This window comes from Numida meleagris, chromosome 12 (assembly GCF_002078875.1).
Source record: "Numida meleagris isolate 19003 breed g44 Domestic line chromosome 12, NumMel1.0, whole genome shotgun sequence".
Taxonomy (NCBI): domain Eukaryota; kingdom Metazoa; phylum Chordata; class Aves; order Galliformes; family Numididae; genus Numida; species Numida meleagris.
In genome coordinates, this window is record NC_034420.1 from 11,331,988 (window position 1) to 11,348,998 (window position 17,011).

Consider the following 17,011-nt stretch of genomic DNA (forward strand, 5'->3'; position numbering starts at 1 on the left):
CTGGTCTCTGTTCCCTTTTGCTACTACGTATTCAATTGGCATTTAGTTTTCCTGGAGTAGCTGTAGGAAACGTATGGAACCCCAAGCCTACAATTTGCATTTGTCTGCGCTATTAATAACAACGTACTGGAGCAATGAAAGACCCACTGATGCCCTGATAGACTGTGAGAAAAAAGGAAAGTGATTTTTTTTAAGCTGCATTTTAAATCAGCTCATTACACATATTGTTTTATTTTGCACTGCATAACATCAGCATATTCTATTCGCTATTCACTGGAGGTTAAAGCATCCAAATGGATCCTGATTCCAGGCCTATGGTCCAAGTTGTGATTTAGTTAAGCAAGATCGGCCAGATTTTCTCCTGGAAAAAATCCATTCAAAATCAGGAAAATTATTCCTCCCAGCATATAATTTGGCTTGGAAATGATATTTTCTTTCAAAGTAATTTAGCAGAAGCCTGTGCAAATCCAAGCACATTTCCACTGACTATGGGGGTTTCAATATAGAATCAAAATGAAATCTGTAGTTTTCCCAGAAGGCTCCTCATTTTCATTTGAGCCAAACCCCTAAACATATTTTGTACGTATAACCTAGTTGATGGTTATTTTGTATTCCTTTCTTTTGCTTTTTTTACTTCTTCTGTACTCCTGGAGAAGTCTATCTGGAAAACAGACAGTGGCCAGCCCTTGAAAATGACATTTTCCTCATTATTTTAACCTGTCCATCCTAGAGAGAGTGCTCTGGGAAACACTCATATAAGGATGCAGAAGCCTGCAGCTGGGGTATACTGGAGATGGGACGGCACCCAGAAGTAATGGATTCAATGGAACTAATCCCCTGGAGCAGATGTCCAGTGAACACACATCTACAGAGTTCTCTGGGCAGAGGACAAGGGGAGACCGAAGGGCAGTATTAATAAGTTGGGAACTCTTTGTATTAAGCAGAGATAGAAACAGGGTACTGTGGAATCAAATCCTGAAGTGGTGTCGGGAAGCTCTCATACCCTGAGAAAATCCTTCCGATCCCTTAAGTCAGAAGATCCTCTGCTATATTTTTACCCCTTGATTTTGAGCTGGTTCAGGGTTTCAGGTGGAGGAAATTGTAGGGGCTGGATTAAGTACTGTGCTTGGCTTTTCCACTTAAACCATGAGCATCAGACAACCAACTTATGGATGTTTTCTAGTCGGAACTATCCTCAGGTTCAAAATGCTGACAATTGCTGACTCTAAACTGTTGATAACAAATAAACATTTACTTCAAGCAAAAAACTAAAAAGCCTTTATCTCGAGGAAACCAGGAACACAGCCAGAACCACACAGCTTAATGGATTCCACGAGTCAGCCCCATCAGGGGAGGAGAAGTTATTATACCTGAATTACCACACTGGAAGGTCCTGCTGCAAACTCTACCAGAAAAACCTCATCGAACCAGCAGCGGGGACTGCAAACACTTACCTCCATGCACAGCATGCAGAATGGGAGAAGATCGACCTGTAATTAATGCCACCGAAGAGAAAATCTCCTCTTCTCACAGTCCCCATCCTGCCACGTGCATCCCAAGTGCTGAACGTGGAATTTGTCAGCTGGCATTTGTCACAGACAAGATCTGGAGACACAAGACCCAAAATGCCATTGAGTCCCACCACAATCCCAGCTCCCCCTGTGATGCCATCCTTTTCATGGCTCAGATCATCCTGCAGTGTGCACAAGTGGATGCCATCGCTAGATTACAATAACTTAATTTACCAATTAAGATGAACATGGTTCAGGGCATTCCATTGACTGTCAGAGAACATGGTTCTGCCCCAGCCTGGCTCCTGATTTCACAGTCTCAGGCTAATTGCTTCGTTCTGATGAAGCTTTGTTTTCCATTCTGCCCATGGGAGGGGGCTGGAAGGGGACACGCTGTAGTCACACAGCGGGCATCCAAGTGGGGAAACGTCCATCCCTTGTTTATTTACAGAGCTGTAACCATCAGAGTAAGGTTAGGAAGCAGGAACAGATCGTGATGCACAGTCAGACGGTGCACTGATAAATGCCAAGCCTGACATACACATGCCATGAGCATCACATACCTGAACACACAGATCTGCTGACATTTTAAAAAAATCAATAAACTTTACACCCTGCTTAATCTGCCTTTGCTGTTAGGGCTATGTGACACAAATACAACAGCACAAGATACAAACTGTGACATATATGACATATGACAGTGAATGATTATTGTTCATTCCACAAAATGTCTTCTAATGGCACTAATAAGATCACTTTATCTCTCTCTGACACCAGCCTGTTTGCAGTTGATCTGTGTCTGAAACCAAGGGTTATCCAGAATAACACGCTCAAACTGGAAACCTAAATATTCCTATTTCCCATAGGGCCACACTTCAGAGTGAAGCTGCAATAGTTCATTTTTTGCATCCCTGCTCCCTTGTCTTTTTTCCAGCTTTCATGTTTCCCAAGATAAGTATTTTTGTCACTGCTTAGAATGAATTACATGTGGTAAATACAGCCAATGTGCTCTACTCTTGGCTTGGTGAAAGCTCCTTGGCCAAGTTAAAAAACCTGTAAAAGCTTGCATTCGAAGATTTATAGTGGATATAAAAACAGCTCCCAGTCTTGGGCTTTACTGTGGTGCAGCCATGGCTGAAGTTATCTTTAGAAATGGGATTTTGGTTCCTGAACTCCTTTAAAAAATGTTACTTGCCTAGCACTTGCCAGGATGAATTTGGTATAAATTGCCCTCTACTCAACTTCCTTTATTTTTGAGGGGGATTTCCATTCTTCCCTTTGTAGAAGGCACAAAAACATCTGCATGGAAGTAATCCCATCATTTCACTGGAAATAAATGTTATTTACCATTGTATCCAAGAGTAAAAGTGGTTTCCTGTTCTCACAATACAGACATGAAACACCCCTGAGTTTGCCTCTGCCACAGCAGCACATATGCCACTTCCAATCAAACGAACTGCTTCTCTGTTTATTAATCTAAACTCCCAAACCAATCTAAAGATGAGAGTGAGGAAAATAAAAACAAAACATAAAACAAAAAATAAAATCACAAAAATTTGACTGTGTCATCCAATCCTTCTTTTAAAGCTGATTCTCAGTTCTACTTGCAGGTGGAGGTAGCTTGGTTTTTGGAGAGACAAAACTTGGGGCAAGCCTGGGAAGGCAGCACAGAGCATGGGGGAGAAACATTCTTAAAATGAGCCAGGCTCCCTTTTCAAATATTAAGTGCAGTTTTGCAGCCTCCACTGCAATTCATGCACCTGTATTAAAGACATGGATGTGAGCTTGAAAAATTTCTGGAATTTCTGTGGCTTCAGCAAACTTACTTATGTCCTTCCATGCCTCCTCCCATGCCACACTCTCCAGGCTGAGGGTAGAAAACATGGTGGGACTTTACAATGCCCTGAAACAGTGATTGATTTTCCCTCTCATTGTCCATTAGATTCCAGCAATGATTCAGGATGTTACAGGCTGAGGCATTAACAGCTGTAAGTGCTCATTAAAAGCACTGAGCCCCATGCTGGAGCCAACATAAGGAACAGCATGCAGCACAACATCAACACCTATTTAGTTGTACAGTCATATCAGACTGACCCAGCACATTGGTGCGACTCAGCAGAACGAACCAAAATGTCTCGTTGAGTTAATGCTTATCTCTTTGCTCCGAGTTCACCTTTCAAGAAAACTCCACGCAACCAGCAGAGCCGGGCTGCCCCGCGTGCAGAAACTCCATTATGCAGCATGCCACTTTGGAGGGGTTGCACACAGCTGGCTCCTGTGCACTCCTGGGCACTGCTGCTGGAGGAAGGGATTTGCAACGACTGCAGAAATGGAGGCAGAAGGAGAATGAAGAGCCCTGGGCATCCCTTACAGTGCATGTCCAGCCCCCACTGGCACGCACATCACTGTGTTTTGCAATTTGAGAGCAGTAAGAGGTTACGATGATGAACAAGGACATCAGAGCTGTTCATAGCGTGAATTCACATCCTTGAACAGTGAGAAATTATCGTGATTAGCTGGTCAGAATGATGAGGATTTTGCAGGGCACTCTGAGATCTGTGAACAGGGAGATGTGATGATTAAGTGGGTCCTGTCCACCGCCTTGTCAGGGGGGAGGCTCCACCTACAAGGTCATTATTAGCACAATGACATCGATAGTTATTAACCTGGCTGCACTGGCGTTGGGCACAGAACGAACTTCACGGGGGGAGACACAGAAAATTATTAACAAAAGAACTTAGTGGTGCTCTTGGGGTGAATTAAGATGTATGAACAGAAGCAGAATTAATGCAAGTGCATCAGCATTAACCGCAACGTGACCAGATTCACAGGCAGAAGACTCAGTTTGACAAGGTGTTTTCATGTCAGCTTGCTAGATGGCTCCTTGTTACAAGGTCTTGGGAAGCAACTGTGCTTCCAGAATTCAAGGTTAAAACATTACCCGACTTGGCAACCAGTGACATCAAGCCAAAAGGGGAAGCAATTATCTCATCTAGACCAACCCCCCAGTAACTCAGATCTGCACAAATGCTTTGATGTCTGCTGGTCTGTGCCAGATACATCAATTAGTTTGCAGAGGAACAATAGAAACCATGTTGTTGGTCTGGTCTCCAGTGCAAGGAGGGGTTTATGGGTTTTCACAGAGTGCTAGTGAAACCTGGTATAGTTCTAAAGATTCAAGACAAGTTTGGGTACTCTATGTTGATGCAGAGGCAACGAGAAAGAGCTACGTACAAACCACTTTTACCCTCACAGATAGCAGAACATGGCATGAAACATCCAGACCAGTCAACGCCAACATGCCCCAACTGTCCAGTCTATCTGGTACCTGGGCTACTTCAGAAACTTAGAGATGCACTTTAAATGCAATAGAAATGTCAGAAACATCAAGGCAGAGAGCGAGAGCTACCACAAGACACCCAGAAGGAAGTTTTCACGGACAACGTCTTTTGACCACTGCAATATTAGTCAAATTCATATTTCAGTATTTTAGCTACTGTGTACCAAATTACTTCCTAAAGACTGCTAATGGCCTACCTACCCTTAGTTAAGAATAGAGGGCAACATGTCGGAGGTGTAAAATACACTCCATTTTGAGACCAGAAGGAAAGTTAGAAAATAAAGCCAGCAGGGGGTTGAAGTGTCAGGAAAAACTGTCTCCTACAAGCTGGGTACAATGCAATTGTGTGTACAAACAACTAGCTAATTATTTCTTACTGCATATCAGGCAAGGCTGACCTGATTAAAATCATAAATCAGCCAGTGCTTCAGTTTTTATGCTGCAAGAATCCATGTCTGTGTTTGCATATTAATTAAGATATGCTAAGTAATCAAAAATGTTTGCTAGGAAAAAGAGAATAGATTGTAACCTGGCAGGAGCAAACAGGAGAGCGTGGCAGAGCAACTTTTCCAAAATCTTCCTATGTTTACACTGTACTCTTTGAAATTATGAGCTGTTTCAAACCACCTGTGATTTCCTTGCACCAGCTTTTAAGGGAAAATGTCTCTGTTGTTTGCATCCTACAACTTCTTTCCACTTGGTGGGAAAATAGCATGAAGGCTGCTGTCAGGCTAGAAAGCTGCATAACATTTTTTTTTTCCCTATTCTTCCCTGTGTGCTATGCAATATCAGATTAATGTCACTGTTCAGCAAAGCTTAGAGTATTGATGTTGAAACATTAAAGCTATTTCATCGATACCAGGTTTGGAGAGAGGTCATTTATGGTCATTAGAATAGAAGAGCATTTATTCTGGACATCAGAGAAACCCCCATGGGTCCTAGAGATCATGCTGCAATCTCCATAATGCCATTAATATAATGGCCTCTTTCTTCTTTATTAGACTTTTATGGCTAAGCAGGATGTAAGGAAAACTATCAAGTCAGTGGAGTCCAGCACCCTACAGTTGCTCTTGTCACAGAGTCCATATGCTGTTCTCTGCTGGTTTTCCTGAGTGAGAAACAACGTTCATTAACTGCTATTGCTGAGCCTTTTCTCTTAGTAGCTACAGGACACTACAAGGCTAATATCTCCAGCAGGATGCTGAAGTACCCTGTCCCACTTACAGTGTACAAAGCAGCTGCAGATGCCCTACTTTATTTTATCCCCCCATTATGCTAATTCAACAAGGAACATCTAAGGCTCGGGGCATTTTTCCCCATCTTGTTGTAGGTCTGGCACTGTCAGAGCTCGAAGCCAGGATGATGTCTCCCATTGAAGCAGTGCTGCAGCCCCACTGCAAGGCAAGGGAATATTTCCCATTGAGAACTCAGCAACCTCGACCCCCAGCCCAAAGGGACACCACTCCAGTTGCCCACTTCAACCTCCCACCTTTCTGCCCCATTCTTACCTTAACCCAGAGACCTGCAACACATCATCCTCTTTTCTTCTCCACTTCCCATAGCAACAAGTGAAACCACAGTGTCACTTAAGTCCTACAAAAGTGCCAGTCAACTGGGTCAGGCTGCCGGGCCCAATCACAGTGATAAGCCCCAAAGAGATTTATGCAAAATGTTATGCTAATTTAGGCAGGAGGTAGATGTGCTGCATCTGTCTGTCTGCAAGCAGTGTTGCTACATTTGGAAAACACTGCTGCAAAAGCAACAACTCAAACACAGATGGGTTGAGCCAGCAGCGAGGATCTAATCCCAAAAAGTGATGATTTCCCAACTAAAAGACAAGCCCCCAGCCTCTCGATGGAATAACCTGCCGAGACTCAGCTCGCTGCCCGCTCAGCACGCAGTTCCTGCAGTAACACTGTCCTGCAGGGCAATTTTAGAGTGACTAATGGCATTGCCTCTGCACAGGGTGAGGTACTTTGTTTAGCAATGGGCTTCATTCTACCAGGAGATTTCAGATAGAAAAAGGCCTGTGAAGATCAAAAGGAATAAATTTCAGGTTTGGAATACAGCTGTTTCACTCCTTGCAAACTGCTTACCTCCACGGTACAACATTACAATCAGTTCCTGTAAGACAAGCCCAAACCAAAGGACTTCACCAAAGGAAACGCCATTATCTGCTATGTATGGGCATAAAATTAGCACCTTGAAAGGAGCTTTACCCATAACATGAAAGTGTTTAAATTTTATAAATTCCTTAATGCTTTTCCCTAGCATGGGTCCTTAAATTGCCCTGCAGAGAGCACTATTTCTATTCTACAATTCCTGCCTCTAAAAGTTTCACTAAACCAAGCAGGGAACAAGCTAGTTTCAAAGAACCCAATAAAAAAAATGGCAGATAAAGTATCAGGCACACTCCTATAGCAAGATAAGTTAGGAAACCTGCAACCTGCTCAAGGGCATTTGGTGCACAGGAAAAGAGAAGGGAAAAAAAGAAGAGAGAGAGAGAGACAGGCTAAATCATCAGTTAATTATTCACTGTGAATTATTTACTCAGACGTAGTTAATTAAGAAACACTCTTAACGGGAACATTTTTCTGTCCCTTACCCCTGAAAATTAAGCTGTGTTTGAAATCTTCAGACAGACACAAGTGAGCCCCGCAGCTGGGGCTTCTCTCTGGCCAGGTTTGCAATGGTTTTGGGATAAAGACTGCGTACCTGCAAGTGTGGCAATGGGGCTGAGGCAGGAACAAACCTGGATGCAGCCCTGCACACGTGAATTCTGCCATGCACAAGGTTAGAGCTGGCTTCTGCCTCTCACAGATGTCCCAGAGCAAGACCTTTGCTGGGCCGTAATGGTGCTCTCTCTGCCTGCACTTGCAGTATGCAGTAATTTAACTTCCCACTATGCGTGATATTTGCAGAATGCGATAAGGCGGAATCATTTCTGAATTACGGACTGGTGCTTCTGCCAAGTTTTCTCCTCCCTATGCTTTTTCACCTTGTGTTTCTTATACAGCGATTGTACTTTATCACTTAGAGAACAACATGGTAAGTTTTCTTTCAAAAGCCTCCCCACGAAAACTTAAAAACAGTATTTCATTCAGTTTTCCTAAAAATATTGTTCTAAGCTAAGCTAAGTGCCTCATGGCTGCAGTGTGGATCCCATTGATCTGCATCTTTCCCAGGTAGATAACGTACGACCCAGACTTCACACATACAAAAGAGCAGAGCTCTTATGTCGTTGGAGCAAGATCCAAAAGCCTTGTCTCTCCACTAAAGAGAGAACAGCAGTTTGTTGGAATTTGGCTGGGGAGCGGATGGCTTTCTCAAATATGTTTTTATTCAGAAGCCAGAAGCTCGTTGCAAATGCTGTGGATGATAAGTTATATGGCCTGCGTTTTACATCTGATGGGAATAGCTGAACGTAATAGTCCCCACTGGACTGAAAAAATAAAATAACTATTTAAGGAAGAAACGTTGCATTTTTTGGTACCCAGTGGCCATCCATGAAAACATACAATCATGAATGTTGGAAAAGGCCTCTAAGATCATCCAGTCCAATCATCCACCTACCACCAATACTGCCCCCTAAACCACGTCCCTCAGTGCCACATCTCCATGCTTCTGGAACATCTCCAGGGACAGTGCCCCCACCACCTCCCTGGGCAGCAGTTCCAGTGCCCGGCCACTCTTTCAGAGAAGAAGTTATTCCTAATATCCAACCTGAAATGTCCCAGTGTGTCACTCTGATTTATCCGCATGCGCCTGTCAGCAGCGAGCAATCTGAGTTGGCAGGTTAATTGAATAACGTATATTGCAATCAATTTTTCACAATTCCTCTCTTGTGCTCTAATCCGTATAAATGTTGCATGAGTCCCTGGGACTTCCAGCACGGATTTGGGATTGTCATGGTCACAGCATAACGGACTGCCAAGAATAAATATGGATTTCACAATATGAATTTGGGGGATGATTTCAGATAAATATTTACCTTCTGGATATCATTTCATTAGTAAAGCTTGATCACAGAAACATTTACAGAAAACAAACACAAAAATCAACGACAACTAAATCAAAATTGACCACGGATTTCAGACAGATGTGAAATGATGCTTTCTGCTCACTGTATGCTGCTGTAATTTGGAGCTGAGGTTCTTCGTAGCTGTCTCACATACGAAATTAACACGGGGTCATGGTGGTAGCATAAGATGTTGCTCCCAGCTTAATTTATACTTGCACATTCTTGGGAAAAAAATGTTTATTTCTCTAATCTCTTTGTTAAACACAAGAGGCCTGAAGAAATTATGTATGTCTAGTAAAACAGTTTGTCTCAGTGGGGACAATGTTAATCACCAGATAGCTTAATGCCTTTCGTAACTTTTTAATTAAACATTAAGCATTTTAACAACATTTTGGCTATTCTGCCACAGCTACCCTACTGCAGGTCATGGTAGGGCATCTGACTTCAAATACTGCTTGCTGTTCGTTGCTGATCATCCTCTAAAAGACTGATGACTGTATTAAACCTGAACATAAAGCTTCTGGTATTGCTCTGCAATCTACACAGTTGGAGCATTTAATCTACTCTTGTTTATAATGAAGGGAAACTCAGAGCTACAGTTGAGATGAAAAGAAACTTTGCGGTGGGTATTGCAAACAGCCAGCACTTCTCAGTTCTGCTTTCACTAAATGTGCTAGTGCTCACCCCATGCACTGTTCTTTTGTCCTTAAGTTCTAAGTGGCATGTAAAATACACAGAGCTGGCACACCTAGGACGTGCCCAAGAGCTCGTTTTTGTCCTTTAGTGTTCCCTCATAGCTCTTCTTTCGTCCCTGCAGCGCTTTTTTACGCATTAAGCAGCACACAAACCAAGAGTTTGATCATATGTCGTTGCATACTGTCACGGTGCTAAACAGCCCAGTGAAAGATGAAGCTTTTCATAGAGCTGTTCCTGCTAAGCCTTACGATTCATCATTGCAACAGGTGCTAGTTATTCAACATTCTCCTCTTCCTGCAGGCTCCCACTTGAAGAACGAAATCCTGGTGCAGAGACTTTCCATGATTCCAGCCTGACACAACAGCCAGCCAGAATGTGCAAAGAGATGGGCTGTATCTTCTACTTAACATCTCCCTTATTCAGGAAAATACCTAGGTATTCATATGATCACATACTGCTTATTTCTTCTGTTGGCAATGTGTTACTGATTTGCATCCATTTGCATTTTGTGTCATGGCCACTGCACTAACGGTATTTACCAATTCTTTCAAATTAGCAGCAACTACTGTGCTGGACTCAAATTATTCTGGTCTCAGCTCTGGCACCAAAGCGTACACAACTCATTCCCTGCATATTTCTACCTGAGATGATGTATGAACACTATATATTTACCAAGGGCTGCTCCTGATGGCCTTTAAAGCCATGCTGAATTTAAGCAGCAGACTGTGCCAGTAAACATTATGCGTATCATACTCTTTCCTCTCGGAGCACAAGAGAAATAAAATATTCCCTACCAACTTCATGCCTGTATTCCGCAACAGTGACACAAGAAAGCATAAATCTACCAGAGCCACAGGAGATCTTGCTCAAGTTCCTTTTATTTTGATTTACTAAAGATAACATTAAGTAGGCAAATGACTTTGATTCCCCTAAGAAATAGTAATAAATAATGTGTATTAGGAATAAAAACACTGACAAAATTTACTAGGATTTCGCTTAGGAATAAATTACTCTGGTTTATGGCCTTTAAAATAAATGCACGAACTGTTAAATACCTGAAATTTCTGTGGCATCATGTGAAATCTAACAGCCAAAAGAATGAAAAATTATTCCTCTCTGCTGGCTATGCATTAGATACAAATCTAAGAAATGGTGTGTATGTCTCAAAGGAACATTAAAGATCATATTTTCTTTTAGTTGTATTCTTACAGAATGGTTAAATGCTTACAGACTGTCCAATGCAGAAAGGAAAGATGTACGTTTTCTTTGCATCTGTGTTACGGTACTTCAGTCCTAAACACCATCAGTCATCTCTGTTTCAATGCCACACATCACCATGCTTTGGTCCTGCCTGGAACAACTTTATGTAGAACTTTATGTATTCTTAACCCGTCTCCCTGCTTTCCTCATGCCCAGCTGCAATGGCTGGGAGCTGCTCAGAGGGTGGTTGCTGGAGAAGCAGATGTCCTAAGGGCTGGCCCAGAAGCTGGGTTTACCTCTAGAGTTTGCAGTGAGAAAACTACACTGGAAAAGGTTCTTGAAGGACACTTCAGAAACTCATTCATGTCATTTCTCCTCCCAGGCATATTACCACCTACAGCCCAACAGCTTGGGCAAATTCACAGCCCCATTCCCATCAGCCACGGAGGCAGACTTTGAGAGCTGGAGGTGCTTACGGCCAGTTGGCAATTAATTTGAAACAGATCCTGTAAATCTGTTGTTTTAAAGTTTGGTAGCTAATTTGCATCCAGAGGCTATAATATCCCTGATCACGGTATTGTGACAGTTTCCTCTTAAAATCCCTGAAGCTTTAATTGAAAATAATCAGCGGTGGAAGTTGTTCTAACAATCCACATTCACTGACGTAAACAAACACAAGACTTGAAAGCTGTGCGTGCTTCTGTTTGCATCTGCGGCTCTTTCACCAAAAGGCATGTTGTTGATTCCATTTATTCCAAACACAGCATAAATGAATGCTTAATTTGGAAGCCTGTAAATAAGGAGCATGCTCAATTACAGCAGCAGCATCTAGAAGCAGGCTTGAGATGACGTTCCTGAGACACTAATGCTATTAGGAGTTTCAATGTGGTAAGCCCCAGACATGCACACTCGGAAGTTCATTGGTAGGCATGTTCTACCCACTTTGAAACAGCCCCCGTTGTACTTCAGGCACAAATAATTCTCAGCAGCACAAAGCCTCTCTATGAATTATCCTCATTACTACAGCAATCCTTCACTGGTTCCCAGCAATGTGAATTCAGTGCAATAACAAGTGCCAAAGGAGAAATGATGCCTTTATCAATTCTCTTATCACAGGACGTAGAGATCCTCTGCTCTAAGAGGCCCTTTCTCCTGCTGGTGTAATTTCTACACCACCATGTATGGTTTCTAAATTTAATCTACAAGCACACTTCCATTTAATAGGTCAGCAGTCTTTCTTCCTTCCTCTTGCCACAAGCCTAGCCTTAGGCCGCTGACTGCAGACAGGGCAGCTGTCACGTCTCAGCCAGGTCTCTGGCCGTCTTGGCTTCCTAGAGATTGCCAATAGCAGAGAGGAGATGCAGTTAAGATTGTCCCCTTTCCTTCCCCCTCCCCCTTGCCCAAAAGCAGGTCAGCCAAGGACTTAGTTGTACTTTCCCAGGGTTGGATGCGTTTGAGGCCACCCTGGTGTCCCTGCTGCTTGCCACACTGATTAATGCTAAACATAAATCCTTTTTTTCCAGGCTGTCTTTCCCTCATCCCTCGACCCCTCTCCATTTTCTCCTCCTATAATGAGGCAGTAAATGGATGTTTACATGTCTTCCTGATTTTTAAAGTTCTACAGCTTACTGTTTAGCACACAAATCACCAGCAGCTTAGAATTACTTCAGGAACGACATAAAAATCCTTTTTTTCCTCTGGACATACTCAGCCACCTCCTGCTGCTCAGAAGTCACCCACTGCACAGCAGATGCTCGATGGCACCCAGGCCTTGAATGAAAAGCAACAGAACCATGTAGTGAGAACTTCAAATCTTTATGCCTGAGCAACATAAATACCCACAAGGGATTTCCTCTCCCAGCCTGGTACAGCTCACAGGCCCTTTCACAAGCTGAAGGGCAGAGATGATACTCCCTTTTTTTCTCTGAGACCTTAAGCCTTTGGGCTGAGCAGCTTTGCATTCCGAGATATAGTGGAAGAAGACAGACAGAAGTCAGTTTTTTTATCTGGGGGAGACGGGAAGGCCAAGGGAAAAACAAATGAGAAGAGAGCTAAGACCAAGATGTTGAATTGGGACCTTCTTCTCCCAGCACTGCCTGAGGGCTGGAAGGCAGTGGGGAGGAAAAGCCTGGCTCCAAGAGCCAAAGGGAAGGGCTGTAATGAGTGACGACCCTGCAGGACTGAAGTAATCACAGTAGACAGGGCTGTCATATTTTATCCACGTAGAGACTTTTAATTTTGGAGGACCTCTTGCCAGTCACATTTTTAAAGGTGTTCCAAAACAGCACTGCACCGACCTTGGAGCTCACCTACACAGAGCTCTTTCAAAGCACTTCTTGAGAAAACCAAAACTTCATTTTTCTGTAGTTTTGTGATCTACCATTGCCATATCGAAAAGACACTTATGGGGGCAATGTTTAATGGTTACAGGTTTTCAAGCAGTCTTTCAATTAAAATTTAATAGGGCATTTATAGTTTCTAACATCATATTAATGAAATTGCTTCAAATATAAATCCCAGATGGTAAAAATTTCTCCACATTTATGTCTCTGGTTCTGCTAGCCAGAATGCAGTAAAAATATTTTTAATCATCTGTACAGGTCACTGCTTATCTAAGAAACAAAGAATAACTTTAAAAATTCAAGGACATTTATAGCAGAGATTTACAGAGCTGTAACACAGAATTTCTTCATGTTTAAGGAAGAGTGCAAACTGTATTTAGTTCTACTAAACTGCTAACACCTTGACTGAACTCTGACATGAAACCTCGTTTCTGTAGCAGGAACGGATCATTAACTCCAAAAGTTATCATCTGAGGACTGTGAAATTCAAAAGAGAATTTGTAAATTCCTACATAGTCCCAGGGTATTTCTCTGTATATATCCAGGATGGAAACATAAGTGAGAAAAAAGATGAAAAATGATCCTGGAAATTTCAGTACCAGCAAGGCTGTGCTGGATCCAGTAAGGTGAAAGGTAGACCTGACATCCTGACAAGGTTAAAAACAACAAAATTCCCCTTCACTGCTTTTGCTTCGGTGTGCAAAGCACGTCAGCAGGACCCAACTTCCTCACCAATATTAAAGAAAACAAAGGAAAATTGCAATTCCAGGAGGAAATTGTGTGGTGCCATCCTTCAGCTGTGAACTGAGCGCTCTTAAGTTTCATTGCCAACAATCCATAAAACTTGCTGTCAAGCACTCGGTGTCCAGAAGGCATAAGATGTGTCAAAAAATGCTTTATGCTGTTGCTAACACACTACAAAAGGCTTGATCACTAGATTAAACTAGAGAACAGGCTGGCACACTCTGGAAAGAAATTTGGATGAGATTGTAATAGTAGCGAGGAGAAGGGCTTTGATTTGTGTAAAATGGGATGGATTTAAAGGGGCTGCACAGACTGCGGTTCTCACAATCAAGGGATCCAGACAGACAGATGGACCAGGCAGGAGCTGCAGCTGATTGCTTCCAGCCTGATGGAGGGGATCTGGCTATCAGAAGTAAAGGGAGATAGCAAAGGTCATGCTTCCCAGCGCTCTGCTCCACCCCTGTCCCTCAGATAGATGCAGAAAGTTGAAACATTTTTTCTTGCTGATCCGTGATTTGAACAAGCATAGCCTCAGGACAACTGCACTTTGTGCTTGGGTGCCCATTAGCCCAAGAAACTGTAAGGGCAGGCAGAAATGGCAGGAGGATGCGCATGTGCTTTTCCTATGGCTGTGTCCTTTCTTTCTTCTGTACTGGGGAGGAAGGGAGAACACATAGCCCTGCATCACCCAGTGCTTCCCCTCAGCCCAAGGAAATCCCAGAAATGCATGAGCTTTGTGTTACAGGAATGGCATTAACAAGCTGCAGTGCAACGGAGAACATGGGCAAGTCAACTTGCATGGTGCACATCCACTGGGGACAATTTTAAGGAAAGTCGTAAAATGGTAATAGAGCAACTGGGCAACATTTCCATGATTTGCACAAGTTCCAGTAAAAGACTTGACAATTCCTCCTGGTGAAAAAGAACCTTATAATATGAGCAGAACAAAACGGTCCATCTTGGGAGGTAATGCACATCCATAGCTCCTCAAGGAAACATCCACCTTGCTAGAAATGGAAAAGTTGCAAATCTTTCAGGGAATATTACTTTGACGTATCCAGACTAGATAAAAGAAACCCAATTAAACCTGAAAAATCTGAAACTCTCAGATAAAATATTCTTGAATGCTAAATGGAATTTGTGAAGCTCCATTGCCTTAACCTCCTCTAATAAGCTGCTCAATAAACTTCATGAAAACATATTTTATGTACTGATAGTATCTCAAAGTATGAAAGGTTTTGCAGTTGTTCAGCAATCAGTTACCAGCTGGATTATGGTCCACTAATGCTGTTAGATTTCGGTAAGACAGAAGGCAGCTTTTCAACCATTTGTTATTTTAATGAAGAGGAATCTAACCATAAGCCTTGTTAAAACTTCATTTAATTCATTACAAAAGAAACAAAGACATTTAGAAGTGAACATAAAAAAAAATCTCAATCTATCAGAGCAGAAATTATAGGGTCTGGGGAAGCTTTAAAGGAGCATCTACGGAATAAAATGGCCCCGCTAATTAAAGAAATGTATCCATTCAGGTTTGACATTTAGGGACTGTCTTCAACAGGGACTGAAGTACTCCGCATGATAGCACTCATAATGACAAAGAGAAAAAGAGAGAACCTTTACAACATCGCAATCAAGTCACTCCATCTATTCCAAATACCATCCAAAACTTTGCAAGGGTGATTTTTACTGAGGTATTTCTTGTTCCAAAAGATGTCTCAGGGGGAACAGTGGATGCAACCTCCCTGTCCTTAGATCATAGGAAAATACTTCCTTGCAGAGATCAGTAGCAGCACTAGGAGACAATCCAGTGTGAGGTTAATGTGCTTCAGAAACATGGCTGTGCTGCTAGGAGAGGTGGGATGGGAAATCAGTTCAGGAAATTTCACACACAGCCCAGAGAACTATGACTGCCTCATTTTTGCTAAGTCTAGCAACAGGACATCTGAGGCAAGCAGATGATGACTGAGCTCCTTCGCCGCTGCTCTCCCTGTTTGCAGGATCCTTTGCCCTGTTCCTTCTCTAATATGTCCCTTTCCAAATCTGCTGCGTTGTCTCTTATTTACAAACTGAGAAGAAAACCACACAGAGGCTAAAATAATCGCCTTTTATAATCTCCAGACAGTATTTGATGCCACACATTACCTCAGTGAGCATTTCTTTTATGGCTAGTACATTAAATTTAGATCTAGGAGCACCAGAAAGTGGCCGTTTCTAAGTGCATAAAAGTACACATTTTCCAAAGGACTGAACACTTAACTTCAGCCCCTACAGTTAGAAACCTGGAAGGCAACACACCAAAAATCTGTACTCAATGCTTCAACAAATTGGTCTAGATTTGCACTTACAGGTGCAGGTAAAACGCTTATCCACGTAAATAGAGCCTACTTGCATAAAAACAAATTGAAATGCCGTAATCTCAATCCTACAGATTTTGTGGAGCAAGCAACGTCATTTACAGCACAGGTTTTTGTATTCCCAGAGGAAAGACATGCCATCCCAACTCCTGTGATTATTACCTCCTTCAGCAACTCTAATCACGTTCCCATTTGCTATTTTAAGACAGACAAAGCTTCCCTTGAGAATTTTCTTCCTTCAGGGATTTCCCCAGAGTTGAGCTTTCTGGCCACATCATCCACTAAACTGGAAGAAAGTTCAGGACCACCTGTCAGATCTTGATTCCATTTAAATTAATGATAAAGAACAGAGCATGATCTCTCTTGTTCTATCTTCTTTCTTCTCTTTGTTTGTGAAAGAGAACACTGCCTAAAGTTATATCTATATCTCAGGCTCAAGTACCAAGAAGTTATAAATAAATGAGTATGCTTTTCATTTTGAATACAGCACATTAAGTGTTAACGATCCCAATTTTATGTATAAAATGAAATTGTGTTGCTTTGGGTCCTTCTGAAATGTTTGATGTAAAAATACATTCTCTAGCTCCCAGATTCTTCCATATCACTCCAAAAGCTTACTAAATATCCAGCTGTTTTGAGACCTCCTATCTTCAGTATAGTGTCCTAAAGAAACACGGCTTGTGCCATCATGTTCTTTGTCCCCTTACAGTAACTTTTGAAACAAGCATTGCAAGTTGCTTCTCAAAGTTCTTTTTTCAGTCCCTTTCCCCTCAAGCCTAGAAAATATTAACATCTGAAAT

At 42.3% G+C, this 17,011-nt stretch overlaps 1 protein-coding gene across 6 annotated transcripts in view; it reads right to left on the reverse strand.

Annotated features, from left to right (window-relative positions):
- Positions 1-17,011, reverse strand: part of SGCD (sarcoglycan delta) — a 410,388-nt gene that overhangs the window by 368,245 nt on the left and 25,132 nt on the right. For 5 of the 6 annotated variants that reach the window (XM_021410219.1, XM_021410211.1, XM_021410218.1 and 2 more), the window contains exon 2: positions 1,455-1,605. The exons of the other annotated variant lie outside the window; for it this stretch is intronic. The gene's annotated coding sequence lies outside the window, so the exon portion shown is untranslated. The remainder of the gene's footprint in view (positions 1-1,454; positions 1,606-17,011) is intronic. 6 annotated transcript variants of the gene reach the window in all.